The following is a 17,053-nucleotide window of genomic DNA, read 5'->3' on the forward strand; positions in this document are numbered from 1 at the left end:
GAATCATGAGTCTAGGCCGTTCTAGATCCTGTTGAGCTGACAATATTAGCCACTTACTCTCTTCATTATTGCTACCCATAATTACACTGAAATACAACCAGAAGAAAAACCATGGTAAAGCGGTGGTAAAGCGTTTGTTTGCCTTGCATGTGCAAAACTTTAGGTTCAAGACCCAGTACTAGAAAAAGACAAAAGAAAAAGAAAAAAAAGAGAAAAAAAGAGAAAGAGAAAAAGAGGAAGCGAAAAAGAAAAAGAGAAAAAAGAGAAAGAGAAAAAGAGGAAGAGAAAGAGAAAAAGAAAAAGAGATAGAGAAAGCAAAAAAGAAAAGGAAAAAGAAAAAGAAAAAGAAAAAGAAAAAGAAAAAGAAAAAGAAAAAGAAAAAGAAAAAGAAAAAGAAAAAGAAAAAGAAAAAGAAAAAGAAAAAGAAAAAGAAAAAGAAAGACTTGGTCAGGCTTAAACAGAAGTTCTTCACTTTCAACCACTGTTATCACCAAACTCCTAAACCGTTTTCATTCCCCCTTCCATTCTGCATGTCTTATTTATATATGGTGTTTATACAAGAAGAATTTGAAGTGGTCAGTGACAAACTTGTATAATCAATTAATCATCATTAGGTATTTACATATCCAGCAAGTGTCAGGCTCTGATGCAGGCCATGTAAACAAAGCACAGTAACAAAAACAAAAACAAAAAACCCAAACCAAAGCAGAGATACATCAGCCCCTCTGTATAAAACTTCTATTCTAATGAGTTAAGGATAGAAAGGAGATGACCAGTGGGTGGATAAAGGTAACTTGCTGGGGCTTGGATAGGGCTAAATGTGTTCTCTAAAAGACCATGTGCTGGAAGCTTAGTGTCCTTTGTGATGAAGGTGTGAGAATTTCCACGGTGCCAACGCTGATCCGGTCACTGGGGGCAGAGCAGAGGGTACAGTTTCAAGTGGAGTCCTCAAATAGTGACCACAGCCGTGCCTCTTGGAGGAGTCTGCGTGGGGGGAGGAGTCTGCGTGGGGGGAGGAGTCTGCGTGGGGGGAGGAGTCTGCGCGGGGGGAGGAGTCTGCGCGGGGGAGGAGTCTGCGTGGGGGGAGGAGTCTGCGCGGGGGACTCTTCAGAGCATCTGCACTTGTACATTTCATTTGGAGCTGAGTTTAAGAGACGATAACCTACCAAGGCGAGGAGTAAAGGTAGAGAGTCCAGGACTTTAAGGCTCCAACCTGGCCACAAACAGCAAGGAGGGATCAGGAGCTGGAGCTGACAAGGAAGGACCAATGAAGTGGGAGGAAAACCTGCAGGGGGTCATGATCTAAAAGTCCCCCATGGGCTCTGGGTGGAGAGTAGGGAGTCCTGCCAAATGCTGCCAATGGGCCAAGATGAATGAGCAAGAGCGGACAGGTTTACCCAAGGGGGAGTTGTTGCTATTGATGACAATGCTTGCAAATCCGCCTGAAGCCAACTCAGGAAAGCATGAGAAGAATGGAGCTGGAGAAGATAGCAAAGGAGACTTAATGAGTTTTTACTAAAAAAGGAAACAAGGTGTCTTAGTTAGGGTTTTACTGCTGTGAGCAGACACCATGACCAAGGCAAGTTATATAAGGACAACATTTAATTAGGGCTGGCTTACAGGTTCACAGGTTCAGTCCATTATCATCAAGGCAGGAATATGGCATAGTCCAGGCAGCATGGGTGCAGGAGGAGCTGAGAGTTCTACATCTTCATCTGAAGGCTGCTAGTAGAAGACTGGCTTCCAGGAAGCTAGGGTGAGGGTCTTAAAGTCCACACCCATAGCGACACACCTACTTCAACAAGGCCACACCCACTCCAACAGGGCCACACCTTCTAATAGTGCCACTCCCTGAACCAAGCATATACAAACCATCACACAAGGGTAGAGAGGGAGACAGCACTACAGAACTAAGAGCTCCTGATCTGGGGGAGCAGTGATGTCTGTGGACATTGAATAGATTCATAATTCCGTATCTGTAGACATACAAAGAGTCAAGGCTGGGTATCAGCGTGACTGGTAATTTCTCTTTTCATGAACACAGCAACTAGGAAGGAAGGAAAAGAAGGAAGGGAGGGGGGGGAGGAAAAGAAGAAAGGAGGAATTGAGCAAAAGAGGGAGGGGTGGAGGAAGGGAGAGAAGAAGGAAGAGAGGAGCCTAGCCTCACTGGAAACCTGAAGGCTTCTCCTAGGCAGAGCTGAAAGGCAGGCCTTAATTAGCTTCAGATTTTGTGCACAAATGAACCCGAATTGATTCAACTTTCCTGAACGATGTATCGTTTATTTTGTTACTGAAATAAGAGCCTCGGGCAACTGGGAATCAATGCATTGATTTAAATATTATGCAAAAGATGGGGCTATTACTATGATCACTCTTTATGACTTAAAAATCACATTTCAGCGTTTTCTTATGTCAGGGGCTGTGACAGGGCAGCATTGATTAACACGTTCGGACCCGATCATCAAGAAAAAGACTTGAAACTGCAAATTTTTTTTTCTCATGAAAGATGGCTTCTTAGGTCCACATTAAGTTCAAAGTTATTAAATAATGACAGTTACGTTTGGGAGGGTTTTTGGCACGTGATTTGTTTTTAACTTTTTCCTATGGAAAATTTCGAACTAGTGCCAAAGTACAGAAAGAATACATAATTTCTGTACCCTCAGCATCCTGAGGACCTGGCTTTAATAACTGTCGAGCCCTGCGTCCATGTCCAGAGGCTTCCTTATGGAGACATAAGTGCTGGCCATTGGAAGCAATGATTCTGAAGTGGGTTACAGACTTCGCATCATCGCATCTGAAATCATTCCACGGCCCGTGTCAGAAAGAGACTAATTTTTTTAAAAAATTAAAACATCAGATTGTCATTGGAAAGGAAAGAGGAATTCAGTTCCAAGGTTTTGGCTTTATGAGCATTTTATCGAGAACCCCAGGTAAGGAGTTTGTGATATACGGGAGAAAGAAAATCTGACTGAGAGGAACAATGTGTTTGTAATTTTTTAGGTTTCTCCATGGCGTCTTCATAGCATGTGCCAGTAGACTGTTCTCAGGTGTCCCTTCCGGTGCCCTCTCCTCCCTCCCTCCTGGTTCCTTTCTTTCCCCAGTCAGCTCGCCTGCCCCATCACATGATTTCCTTGGCTTCTCCACGTCCTGCCCCTTTAAGCCTTCTTCCTCTTCTCTCAGTCCCCTCACTATGATCTACAAACTCACTTGCAAATATACGTATATATCTATGATTGGGAGTTTAGGTGCCAGGTTGGTCTGCCTTGCTTTTCCCTCAGCTGTTGTTTACTGACCCACAGGCCGTCTCTGACGACACACCTCAAGATGGCTGCAGTGGTAGGGAAGATGGAAGGTGGAGGATAGAGCTTGTGCCAATTGTCGGTGTGGCGTCCCAGGCAGAAGAATACTGTGTGCAAGCAAGAGTGGGGAGGGCCAGGCTGTAGGGGAAGCAAGTGTAGGTCAAGGCTAAAGATGTCTACTCCGCAACATCAGCCTTCAATCCTAATGCTCCCCCTCTCCCTCTTTTCCCCCTTTCCCTCTCCTCCCTCTCCCTCCCCCTCCTTCCTCTCCCCTTCCCCTCCCCTCCCTCCTCCTTCCCTTCCCCTCCCCTCCCTCCTCCTTCCCTTCCCCTCCCCTACCTCCTACCCCTCCCCTACCTCTTTCCCCCTCTTCCTGTCCCTCTTCTTCCCCCTCCTTCTCTCTCCTCCTCTCCGTCCCCTCCCCCCAACCCCCTCCCCTACTGTCCCTTTCTTCCCCCATCTTCTGTTCTGCTCCCTCCTCTCTCTTAACTAGTACCGGTTATTTGCTTGTGTGTATAATGTATGTCTATGAACCACATGCATGTATTACCCATGGAGGACAAAAGAGGGCGGTAGACTCCCAGGGACTGGCGTTACAACTGGTTATAAGCATTTTTGTGAATGCCAGGAACTGAACCAGGGTCCTCTGGAAGGGCAGCTGGAGCTTTTAACCTCTACAGATTCTAAAGTCATCTTTCTGGTGTCTCCTAACTCCAGGCCAGGGATGGGAGTCCTCTGGACACTACCTTCTATAAAAACAAACAAACAAGCAAATCAAAAGTATGTTTCTGCTCTCTTATGATAAACTGTAGATGGCCTCCAGTACTGTACTCTTCCTTCATCCCTGGATGGTGTAGAACCACACTACAGAGAAACAGGTTCTGGGCCGTATTTCAGTAATTTCCCATGGTCCCAGCCCACCAGTGCCACACTACAGCCTAAAGTAAGCGCTAGAGTAAGTCTTGGTGGGTCAGCACAAAAAATATGCTGCTGCTGCCCCTGCGGCTGCTTCCTCCTCCTCTTCCTCTTCCTTCTCCACCTCCTCCTCCTCCTTTTCCTCTGACCCAGGGAGCAGCTGCTTGGTGGGTTCTTTTCTTTTGAGTTGTCTCTGGCTGTCCTGTTTTTGTGTCTCCTTCTGTAGACACGGTCTACTTTATCTGCTGAGGATTCCTCCGGCAGTCCCGGTGTAGCACAGCCCGTGTCCACGGTGGATCTTGTACCTGCTGAAACTATACAGTTCCATCATCATGGCAATGGCTCTGACAGGAAGAGAGGAGAGAAAGAGAGGATCGTGGGAAAACGCCTTCTAGGACAGAGGGAGAGAATCCCCGTAGATTTACATCTTTTTTTTTTTTTGATGAAGAAGATAAGGTAACTGGTGCAAGTTCAGTGTCTTCTACATGTGGTGTGGAAGCTGCACGCAGGAAATCTCCACACTATGGTGGGCCTTTGTTTTCTAATCGATAGCCACTCTGACCAGGGTGACATGGACTCTCAATGAAATTTTAATGTGTGCTCTCCTAGTGGGTAAGGTTGTTGAACACCTTCTCAGATATTTGTTGACCATTTGTATTTCTTTTTAAAATTGTCTGTGGGCTTGGTAGTTCATACCTTCAATCCCAGTAATTGGAAAGCAGAGGCAGATAGAGCTCTGTGAATTCAAATCCAACCAGGTTCTTTTCCAGGACACCCAGGGGTATGTAGAGAGACCCTATCAAAAGAAGGAAAGGAAGAAAGGAAGAAAGGGAGGAAGGAAGGAAGGAAGATGGGGGAAGGGAGGGAGGGAGGGAAGGAAGAAGGGAGGGAGGGAGAGAGGGAGGGAGAGAGGGAGGGAGGGAGGGAAGGAGGGAAGGAAGGAAGGAGGGAGAGAGGGAGGGAGGGAGGGTAGGAGGGAAGGAAGGAAGGAGGGAGGAAGGGAGGGAGGGAGGGAAGGAGAGAGGGAAGGAGGGAAGAAAGAAAGAAAGAAAGAAAGAAAGAAAGAAAGAAAGAAAGAGAGAAAGAAAGAAAAGAATTTTTATTTGATCCATTAACACATTTATTGAATAGACAATTTTCTGGTATTTAACTTTGCATTTCCTGTATAGTCTAAATAGTAACACCATCTGACAGGCAGTGGGAAGACTTTGTTCTATTCTATGTCTGTTTCTCCAGGTAATTCTTGTCTTTTCGGTGCCAAAGCTTTTAGATTTTATGCAAATGTATTTGACAGCTCTTGGGATTATTTCCCGTGAAGTTGAGACTTTTCAGGAAAGCTTTGTCCACACAGGCTAGTTTTAAGTCAGCTTAACACATACTAGACTCAGTTTGGAAGAGGAACCTCAAGAGGGAAAATGCTCCCAACAGAATGGCCTGTGGTGCAGTTTTCATGATTAATAATTGATATGGAAGGGATAGCTTACTGTGGGCAGGGCCACCCTTGAGCTGGTGGTCCTGGGTTCTATAAGAAAGCAGGCTGAGCAATCCATGTAGAGCAATCCAGTAAGCAGCCATCCCTTCATGGCTTCTGCCTCAGCTCCAGCCTCCAGATTCCTTAGTGATGGAACCATACCTAGAAGTATAAGATACAATAAACACTTTTCTCACAAGTTGTTTTTGGTCACAGTGTTGTATCACAGCAAAAGAAACCCTAAGACAACATCTATACTTCGACGTGGTTTTTCCCTAGGTCTTCCTCTAACAGTTCAGTTCCAGGTCTTATATTAAAGTCTCTGATACACTTTGAATTGTTCAAATTTGTTCAAGATGAGAGATGTAGATCTAACTTCATTCTTCCACACTGGAAGGCTTCCCTAGGAAGTCTTTTCTCCAACATAGGGCTCATATCTTTGTAAAAAAAAAAAAAAAAAAAAAGGTTACTCTAACTGAGTGGCTTTATTTTTCTGGTCCTATATTTATTTCACTGGTCTCTGTGTCTATTTTTGTGACAGTCACACTCAGCTCTGATCATTGTGGCTCTGTCACATACTTGGAGCTTGAATGTTGTGATATTTCCCACATGACCCTTTCTGCTAAGCAGTGCTTAGCTATCTGGGTCTCTTGTGGTTCCGTGTGAATTTAGAATTGGTCTTTCTAGTTCTGTGAAGAATGTCGTTAGGATGTTAACAGAGATGATGCTGAACCTGTACATTGCTTTGGGCAACACAGATACTTTCACAATGTTAACTCTGGTAATCCGAGAGCACGGAGGGTCACTCCATTTTCTAGTGTCTTCTTCCATTTCTTCAGCAAGTAAAAGAGAACTGAAGAGATAGAGGTCTGTACTGGGTGGTTTCGTGTGTCAACTTGACACAAGCTGGAGTTATCACAGAGAAAGGAGCCTCCCTTGAGGAAATGCCTCCATGAGATACAGCTATAAGGCATTTTCTCAGTTAGTGATCAAGGAGGGAGAGCCCATTGTGGGTGGTGCTATCAACTGGGCTGGTAGTCTTGGGTTCTATAAGCAAGCAAGCTGAGCAAGCCAGGGCAATCAATCCAGTAAGCAGTATCCCGCCATGGCATCTGCATCAGCTCCTGCTTCCTGACCTGCTTGAGTTCCAGACCTGACTTCCTTTGGTAGAAGAGCAATGTGGAAGTGTAAGCTGAATAAACCCTTTCCTCCCCAACTTGCTTCTTGGTCATGATGTTTTGTACAGACAAACCCTTAACTAAGACACGGTCTTTCTGCTCCTTGTTTAGGTGTTTTTCCAGGTGTTTTTTATTTGTTTTTAAAGCTAATTCTTTCTCATCAAATTCATGGAGCTGTGTATTTTACACATGACTCAGTGGGTGTGAGGAGCACGTTCCTTCTCAAACTAATCCCTCTCTGGGTGTGTGATTTGGGACAGCAGCTCACAGATGCATCCACGGTGCAGATTAACACTTCAGCAACAAGTACAAAATCTATTTGACCTTGTTTACCTGGTCCTGTCTGTTGTTACCTTGGATTCCAACAATGAGCTACAGTCTCTCTGTTCTTCCAGTGGCGCCATTACAGAAAGGAAGAAAGGAAGGAGGGAGAGAGAGGGGGGAGAGAGAGCGAAAGAAAGAAAGAAAGAAAGAAAGAAAGAAAGAAAGAAAGAAAGAAAGAAAGAAAGAAAGAAAGAAAGAAAGAAAGAAAGGAGGGAGGGAGGGAGAGAGGGAAGGAGGAAAGAAAGAAAGAAAGAAAGAAAGAAAGAAAGAAAGAAAGAAAGAAAGAAAGAAAGAAAGAAAGAAAGAGAGAGAGAGAAAGAGAGAGAGAGAGAAATTACACGTTAGAAAGTTCTGCATAACTCAGTAGTGTGAGGGAAGCTCTCGCTCTCGCTGATGCGGACTACGGAGCATCCAACCGGGACACAGAAGATACGAAGAGATAAGCAAGTCCCATCCCTGGAACTCAGAACAACTTTGAGCTTCGTTGTCCCTCCTCTTAGAGAGGTGGCAAAGGAGGCAGAATGGACTGTCAGAGGGCCAAGGAAGAGGAAAGAGGACCCAAAACCCAGAGTGTTCTACTATCACACACTATCTTCTTTCTCTACTGAAAAACCACCATGAGTTCCAGGCTGTGAGCTTACATATAACTCAAAAGCCCCTCTTCTTCACTGAGATATGAAAACAGTCAGAGGGAGGTCCCTTTAAGTTTCATTTGTTTTTATTTGACCATGCATGTGTATTATCGTTTCAGAGAATGTTAACAAGTGTTATAAATGGCTTGTTCTTATCTCACTATTCAATGTGTTAAGTATACTTTATCCAACTACATACATCTACTGATTATTTCCTCTTGGCTGGGACAGAATGGGGCATTAGGGCTGCCCAGGACTCAGTAAATATTTGTTCATTTCCAATTATAGTAATGTTTATCTTTGAAACAGCCAGCTGTCGTATTTATGGTAGGATGAAAGGGCACCATCATACTTATCGGTTTTCACTTCCCAGGAAAGACACTATCAATAAACTATGACGCTTGCATAAATGTTTTCAAAAGAAGCGTCACATATTTGTTGTAATGGCGCCCCCTAGTGAACATTTCCATTACTGCTTTTTGAACACCTTTTAGGTTTGTTCATTGATGGTTGGTTTGTTCACCTACTCATAATCTAAGCATTTAGAGGATGAGACAGGATTGCCTCAAGCTCTGGTCCAACTTAGGCTCTACCTGTTTCCCCTGCCTATAAACAAAAGTTGTCTCCCAATGACCGTCTAAGTTTCATACATGGTCACAAAACTGAATAATAGAAGCAGAATTCCTTTCCTCTTGAAACAAACGGTGTCTACATTTTAATCCTCTTGAAACAAGGAAAGTGAAGGGCACAGGGCAGTCTCCAGCAGGTAGCATTTGCAGGAAAAACTTCAGTGTGTGGAAATATTCCATGTGGGTTCTTCCTCAGCACTTACACAGTTTATTTACATAATCTCTGGGTTACTTTATGCTGTGCCCCTGCTAATCACTTTTTGCAGATGGGAAGACCATGCAACCATCAAGTGGAAGCTGAGACGTGGACCCAAGTTGCCTGACCCAGGTTTCAAGCTGCAGGGTTAGTTACAAGTTCACAGAGCCACTGGATTGCTTACATCTCAAACCCAGTTTTCCTCCTCATAGCAAACCTGTTTGTCAGACAGTGGCTTCATGGATCCATCGTCCTCTGCTTGCATCACAGAAAGGCCCAGCACTGTCCTGCCTGTCACACCCCGCAGCAGGACAAAGCCAAGGACAGCACAGGCAGCCACAAGAAAACAATATCAACATTAGGGACAAAGGACACACATGCCAACATCCCCTGGCAGATCGGAGACAAGGAGAACAGCAGCACAACCAACAATAAAATACAGAAAATGAAGAACTCGTGAGGTCGTACGTTACGTAGAAAGATAGATGAGAGATCTGGAGAGGTGAAGAGACGCTAGATTTGATACATGTTTTCTCTGGTGGCTTCAGTGAGGAAATCCCCCTCCTGTGTTTAAATGCTTGCTCCCATGATGGCGATGCTATTTGGGGGAGGTTATGAAGCCTTCAGGAGATGAAGCCTCGCTGGAGGAAGTGTGTCAGTATGGGGTGGGGGTGAATGGACTTTGAGGGTTTGAGTCCTTACCCTACTTTCTTATCCCTGACCCCTCTTCTATCTCTGTCTCTCTCTTCTCTCTGCCTCTCTGTCTTTCTCTGTTTCTCTCCTCTCCCCCTTCCTCCTTTCTTTTTCTCTCTCTCTCCCCTTTCCCTTCTCTCTCTCTCTCTCTCTCTCTCTCTCTCTCTCTCTCTCTCCTCCTTTCTCTCTTTCTCCCTCTCCCCTCTCCTCCCTCCTTTCTCTCTCTCCTTTCCTGCCCTCCTCCCTATGTGTGGATGGACAGTGATGATCAGCAGCCCTCCTCTCTCTCTCTCTTTCTCTCTCTCTCTCTCTCTCCCTCCCTCCCTCTCTCTCTCCCTCCCTCCCTCTCTCTCTCCCTCCCTCCCTCTCTCTCTCTCCCCTCTCCACCCTCCTTTCTCTCTCTCCTTTCCTGCCCTCCTTCCTTTGTGTGGATAGACAGTGATGATCAGCAGCCTTCTTCTTTGTCCTCTTGGACTCTCCTCTGGAGTCATAAGGCACAGCAAATTTGCCTTTGGTCCAGATATTTATCACACTGACAGAAAAGGGATTAGTCCAGGCTCTCTCCAGCAGGAAACTGCTAGGGGCGCATTAGTAAAAACAAGAGTGCTGGCATTCACAAGGAAGGTTCCACAGTTTTATCACAGAGGGACTGGATCACGTGAAGTACACCAATGGATTCTAACCCAGAGAGAACTTTTGATCAAGACTGGTGTTTTCTTCCCTCCTCTTGCATCATAGTTTCAAGGGAAGCAACCGTAATCAAAATCCCACAGGGAGAAGCTAGGTTAGTTCTTGATCTGCTGAGCTCAGGTAGCTCAGCCAAGGAGCAGATGGCTCAGGTATGACTCCAGGTGCAGGCTTCAGAGGAGTCTCACGCGAGACGCGTCCCTCCTCATGATGCAGACTGACCACAAGGACAACCAGAAAAGCCAGACGGCGAATGCCCTGACTCATTGAAAGAGGGGACAGTAATCTTCGACACATTCAAATCAGGGTCAGAGATGAAGTTCAACGGTAGAGCACATGCCTAAATCACACAAGGTTTGGTTAGGATTCAAGCCCAGCCATACAAAAGCATAAATAAAACCAAAAAGCTGTCCAAATCATAAAAGATAAAGGCCATGGAAATACAAATTAAAGGTATAAGCATTTGACAACTTAATGCAATACACATTTCTCTTCCGATTCTGTCCTGGAAGGATAAAATGGCCGAAAGTGCATTTTTTAGGAGAATGGACAAAACTGAAATCTGAATGAGCCATTTCAGAGTATGGCACAGTGTAAATTTATTGGGCTAGATTACTGGTAACACGGGGGGGGGGGGGGAGAGAAACATACACTAAAGTACACAGGGGCAAAAAGAGAGGTCATTTTCCTTTAAAAGGCTCAGAAAGTGCGTGCGTGGGCGTGGGCGCATGCGTGCATGGGGTCTGAGGAGCTGATGAGTCAGCAGTGGCAGTGGCGTGGAAGCCTTGACCGCCACTAAACCCTGCACCTGAACTGGCTGAGATGGTACCTGTTAAAGTCTGAAAGAAAATATAACTGTAAGCAGGTCACAGAAATACAGGGCGAACAAATAGTAAAGCTACAGAATAAAGCGGAGGTGTGAGTCCATCTGCCGTCACCGCAACAAAAGACCCGAGGAAATGTGGAAAACCTTGTGCTGTCTCCTGCTTCAGAGGCACCAGCCCTAGGTCACGCTCAGCCTTGTTTCTGGGCCTGTGGTGAGGTCCACCTCACCGCAGAAGTTTGTGTTGCTCTCTCACACCAAGGGTTTGAGAATTTGATCCCTTCAGAAGCTGATTGCCCCTGAGGTCCCTCCTTCCTCTAGCGTAGTGATTTTATGTCTTACCACTCCTCAGAATGTCCAGAGATGAAGCTGCAAGGACCCGTCTGTGACGAACTAGGGCACTAAGGAGAGCATTCTCCAGGTTTCTTCCTCTTCCTGAGTCGCCATTGTTACCGTGTGACATTCCAGGGTAGGAGAGATGTGTTCCTGGGGGGTGGGAGGGGTGCGCATGTGCGTGTGTGTGTGTATGTGTGTGTGTGTGTGAACATGTGTGTGTGTACATGTGTATAAATACTACTGCAATCCTTGGTCAGGGCCCTGACACTGGATATTCCAACATATTGGGTCCAGCCGCTCACCTCCAAACCCAGAGAAAGTAGATGTGAAAACCAGGAAAGGACCTTTAGTCAGTGAAACCACAGCAGGAAGGAAGGGCAGCTGCTCCTGTCAGTGCTTGTTCAGCGGGGCAGTCAAGAGCCCCCAAATTATCCAGGCAAGGAAAATTATCCAGGAATCAGAGGAAACACATGCCATTGGCCAGTCTTGGTTACACTGTGGTCTGGCTGATCATCGTCTAGGGATTTAGTAAAAGCACAGGAAGAAAGTCGGAGTTGCCTGGACCCACTGTCAACTCTTGTACAAGGTGTTTGTCTATCCACCTAGAATTCTAGGTGACTGAAGGAGAAAATGGCTCAGAACAAGAGAGTCACAGCGTATGGCCACATCTCCTTCTGCCCTCTGCAATGCACCAGGCACCTACAGGCCCAAGTGAGGGCAGATGCTTTTAGCCACGGCAGACTCTAGATCTTGCTTCCAAAAGGAGAGACAGGAGGGTGAAGGGAAGATGGATGGTAGTTTTGGAGTGTCTGTGGTTTTCAAGTGACAGGCTAGCTATGTAGCCCAGACTAGCTACAATCTCATGATCCTCCTGCTTCAGCCTCCTGAGTGCTGGGATGGCAGGCAACAGTGTGGGTGTGGGTGTGGGTGTTGTTGTTGTTTAAGATTTATTTATTTAATTAATGTATATAAGTACTCTATCTTCATGTACACCTGCATGCCAGAAGAGGGCATCAGATTATATTTATAGATGGTTGTGAGCCACCATGTGGTTGCTTGAAATTGAACTGAGGTCCTCTGGAAAAGCAGCCACTGATCTTAGCCTCTTAGCCATCTCTCCAGCCCAATGGTGTTCTTTCTATTAGGAAGGAAATGCACACAAATAGCGACCCTTTGAATTTTGTAGCATTGCTTCAGGACTAACAGAAAATGCTTTGTAATTCTGAAGTAATTTCACCTCCCCTTTCTCATCTCTTCTCCCAAAGGACACCGAGAGTCAGGAGAGACATCACACTCCGCCCATTTCAATAAAGAGAAAAGCAATCTCGAGAAAGCAAATGACCCCTGCCAACCCTCGGTTGGAATCTCAGGACTCTGACTGCGTATGCTCTTCCCAGTGGAAACGTTCGCCACGTGGGCTGGGGAGATGACTGGCTTGGGTGAAGCACTTGCTACACAGCCCAAGGACCTGAAATCAGAACCACAGAACCCTTGGAAAGACTGGTGTGGCTCCCAGCACCCTACAGGAAAGTGGGAGGCAGCGACAAGAGCATTTCTTGGCAAACTGGGAAGGAGGAGGAGTCCCCACCTGGAACAAGGTGAGGGCCGACACCCAAGGTTGTTCTCCACCCTCCACCCGTGTGCTGTGGCATGCACAAGTCTCTACTCACACCCACAAACAGAGGTCATCAAACACAGGCTCGCAGTGTGGCAGGTGGGAAGAGGGAGAGAGAGGTGGGATTTTTTTGGTTTGGTTTGGTTTGGTTTTTTAAAGAACACTTTAGAACCCATGGGGCCGAATGTTTGAAGAAACCACTGAAATAAAGTGCAAAGAAAAGCCATAATAGATGAAGAGAAAGGGGACAACATTTGAAATGTAAATAAAGAAAATATATAATAAAAACAAAAGGATTAAAGAAATAGATGAAGGGAAGAGGAGAAGCCACTGACCTGAGCACATGCTTCAGGGGGCTCTGCCTTGGAGAGGAATGACCTGGGTTCCATTTGGAACATGTGGGGAGCTAGCAGCATGGTGAACCCCCTGGATTTGATCATTACATAAAAGCTACAGAAGAGAAGAAATGATCCTGTACACGACGGAGTTCGTGTACTGGATGGTCTCTGTGTCCCACTCTCTGTTAGTTCAGAAAGAAGTGAGAAAAGAGCATGCGTGTGCTATGGCGGCAGTGGCAGGTCCTGAGAGAGCAGACTGTGGCACACAACATCAGCGCCATGTGCCTGTAGCTTTTCTGAGGCCTGAACATTTTTCTAAGATGAAGAGTGTAAAAGGATAGGTAAGAACACATGTGTAGGGATGGAGAGACGACTCCGCAGTTAAAAAGCACTAACTGCTCTTCCAGAGGTCCTGAGTTCAAATCCCAGCAACCACATGGTGGCTCACAGCCATTTGTAATGGGATCTACTGCCCTCTTCTGGTGTGTCTGAAGACAGCAACAGAGTACTTGTGTGCATAAAATAAGTAAATAAATCTTTTTTTAAAAATCTGTGATAAACCCAAAGCCTCTATTAAATCCCATAGTGCATAGTTATTTGTTTTACTGTGTAGGGTCATGAGCCCGCTGTCACACACGTGCTAGGCAAGCACCCTACCACTGAGCTACAGCAAGCCTGTTATTCTTTTCATTATTATTGCTACAGCATATCACCACTGACGTCACCACCACCGTCATCGCCACCACCGCCACCACCGTCTTCATCCCCGGCCATGCTCCCGTCTGTAACTGTCCTGCTGCTACTTTATGTACCTGTCACTGCATCAGCCTCGGCTCTCATTAGTGACAGAGGTGGTAAGTCACAGAGTTGTTCCGCGTCCTTGCATGGCTGAGGGCTCCTTCGAGGCAATGAGACGATGGAGAATAGACAGACACACACATTGGTCAGTGGACAGAAAAGCTGGGATTGTGTGGACGAAGGGTTCCAGTGGGAAAGCAGAAGCACTCAAGAAGCACAGCTGAACAAGGGGAGGGGCTGTGATAGGGGGAGGGGCTGTGATATACACCCAGACTATCAAGGAGCGGGGTTTATTGTGCACAACGAGAAGGCAGGGATATTGCCTACAGCTGAACAAGGTGGCAGAGTTATTGATTACAGATAAGCAAGGAGGCAGCGTAAGAATAAATTTTTTTATGGTTTTAGAGCTTTATTGTAGAAAGGCAGAGAGAAAAAGAGAAAGTAGAAAGAGAGAGGCTGGCCATGGCCACGTGAAGAGAGGGAGAAGGGAGAGAGAGGAGGAGGGCTGGATTGTTTGCAGCCTCTGAGACTACTGCTGACTCAGCTCACCCCTTCCTAGTTCTTTCTGAGCTCTGGCTGTCTGGTTCAAACCCCTCTAAGCTGGCTGGTTCAATCTGCTCTCTCTCTCTCTCTCTCTCTCTCTCTCTCTCTCTCTCTCTCTCTCTAGGCTGGCCTCTGAATTGCCCTGCTTGGCCTCATACTAACTCTGGCAATCTGTTATCTTCTGGCTCCTTGTCCTGTGCCTCGTTCTGTCTTTAACCTGTCTCTGTAAAACTCTCCCCGTAAAACTGCCTCCTCCTGTCTCTCTGCACTGTTCCTTCTTCCATAACTTCCCTTCCCGCTCTCCTCTCTCCTGAGAGCTGAGCACATCCTATTCTGCCAGATCTTTCTGAGCTGTCACTTTGTCTGCCACCCAATAAGACATCACTTTCAAACATGGCTGCTCCTTCTACAAATTAACTTTGCCTTCATCGTTTGGGGTTAAAGGTGTGTACAAAGGGTGGGTCTGTATTCCAGCCAGAGGGATCAAAGGTGTGTGCTAAGGCTAAGCCACACCACAACTAAAAACAAGGGTTTTCAATAAGTGACACAATCTTGGGGTTCTTGGTGTAATCAAATATCCTGCAGCCAGGTGGGGTTGTTATATCCAGATATCAAGGAGATGGGTTATTATATATAGCTGAACAAGGAGGAGGGGTGCTTACGGCTGAGCAAGGCAGCAGGGGTTTGCTAATCTCTGTAGGCATTGTTTCTATAAGAGAGCAGCTTTCAGGCCTAATCATCCAGGAGGAGAAAGCTACAGTGGAAATTTTGTGCACGCTCTGTCAACAAGTCCAGAGGGAGGCTTTGCCATCGCTCTCTGCCGCACTGAGGGAAGGCTAGGTGTGAGGGCCGGGGGACCTTGACAAGCAACACACATTCACTCTGGACTTGACCCTCATAGAACTCAACTCTCTAAAACAAAAACTGGTGTGTGCACCTCTTAACATTGAAATAAAGTTTTCATACCAACTTTAAAGATCTGTTTAACATGGTGTGACTATTTCCAACACATAAAAGGAAACTATTTAATCTATTTCCTGATGACTCTGAGAATTGCAGGTGCCAAATCCTCTAAAGTGCCACGTAAATATTGAGAGGCCAGATCTTTGAAATTCAGACTCCATTTTAGAGAACCTGACCTAAGTTTGAACTCAGGGAAACTAACAGGCTGGTACTTAGCATTAGTTTCCAAGTTACCCACCAACAAAACCCGAACCTAGCTCCAGTCTCCAGGTTACACCCCCAACCAGACTAGTGTCTCCAGGTTATTACCCCAACAGATCTATACCCCCAAGTTACAAGCCCACTCCCTGCCGATCGACCATCAATGCAGAGAGAAATAGAAATTAAGTTTACAATTTGATTTCCAGCACCAGCCAATTACGCTAAAGGCCATAGTAGCTTTCCTATAGATGCTTGCACATTCGCCACCCCACCCCCCAACCACCCACCACTTGCTGCTTTCTATAAAGCCTTGCCTCATAGATGTTCGGGCCTCTTCTCTCCACTAAAAACTGTCCTGCGTGTTTGCAGTGAGCTGAGGGGCTCGAGCTAACTCAAATAGAATATAAAGACCCCGCTGTGCTTCAGATCGGCTCCTGTTTTGGGGGTATCGCTAACACTTCCCAGGCACTACAATATAATTTACCTAAGAAGTTACCAGGAGGCTTAAGGCGACTCGTCCTTCCATCCTTCAGACACATCTCCCTCCTACTCCCCTTGGACCCTTGTGCCCTGTGGGAGGAGCAACACAGTAGTTCAGACAGCTGCGCATGCTCTCCATCTGGGCTACCAGAGACAGCCATCAGCTCCCGATCCTGCTTCACCCGTCCCGCCTACCTTTCAAACCTCAAAGCTGGTCTTCATTTCAACAAAGCACTCACAGCCTTTCCTAGGGTCACCTATATTCTCTGGCTGACACACCCTACAGATCCTTTTCTCCTTTCGTGGCGCTTGAAGTCTGAGTAGCCATCCAGTTTGTTTAGAAATAATCTCTTCAGGTTTCAAAGGGCTTTAAACCTTCAACGCTCATTCTGTCTCGGTCTGCTTAGCGAAAGGGTAAGTTTCCTTTCCCCGTGTTTGGTTTTGATCTTTAAAAAACTTAAGTAAAGGATTAACACGCGCAGTCTGTGTTCTGGTCAAGAGAGGCTTACTCGGGAAACCCAGTAGAAAAATCTACAAGGGACCAAATCATTTGTTATGCTCCCAGACACAAGCACCTGACACCATATCAACTCCTCAACTCCATAATCCTGTGACTATCAGTCACTAGACAATGTCCCAAGCTCCTGGTCCTCTGGCTACACCCAGGTGTGCTCCTCCCAACAATTACCTGGCAACAGCAAGGTAGCCTAGCTCACTATAAAAGGGGCTGTTCCAGCCCCTCCTCTCTCTCTAAAGCTCTTGCTCACTCCTTGTCTCTTACCTCTCACTCTCCTTCTCCCCTTCCCTTCCCCCATCTCTCCATGTGGCCATGGCTGCCCTCTACTTCTCTTCCCTTCTCTCACTCTCTCTCTGCCTTTCTACATAAATGCCTTCAAGCCATGGACCATCTCTGCTCATCTAGATTTGTTGTG

At 46.2% G+C, this 17,053-nt stretch overlaps 1 long non-coding RNA gene across 1 annotated transcript; it reads right to left on the reverse strand.

Moving 5' to 3' along the window:
• Positions 1 to 4,049: 4,049 nt before the first annotated feature.
• Positions 4,050 to 16,191, reverse strand: LOC147005302 (uncharacterized). The gene is made up of 4 exons (XR_015046849.1): positions 16,126 to 16,191; positions 5,699 to 5,847; positions 4,911 to 5,010; positions 4,050 to 4,558 (listed from the first exon to the last, which is right to left on the reverse strand). It is a non-coding gene; the product is annotated as an uncharacterized LOC147005302 (long non-coding RNA).
• Between the last annotated feature and the right edge of the window lie 862 nt (positions 16,192 to 17,053).

Source organism: Mus caroli, unplaced genomic scaffold (genome assembly GCF_978045245.1).
Source record: "Mus caroli unplaced genomic scaffold, Mus_caroli_1 scaffold_4, whole genome shotgun sequence".
NCBI lineage: Eukaryota > Metazoa > Chordata > Mammalia > Rodentia > Muridae > Mus > Mus caroli.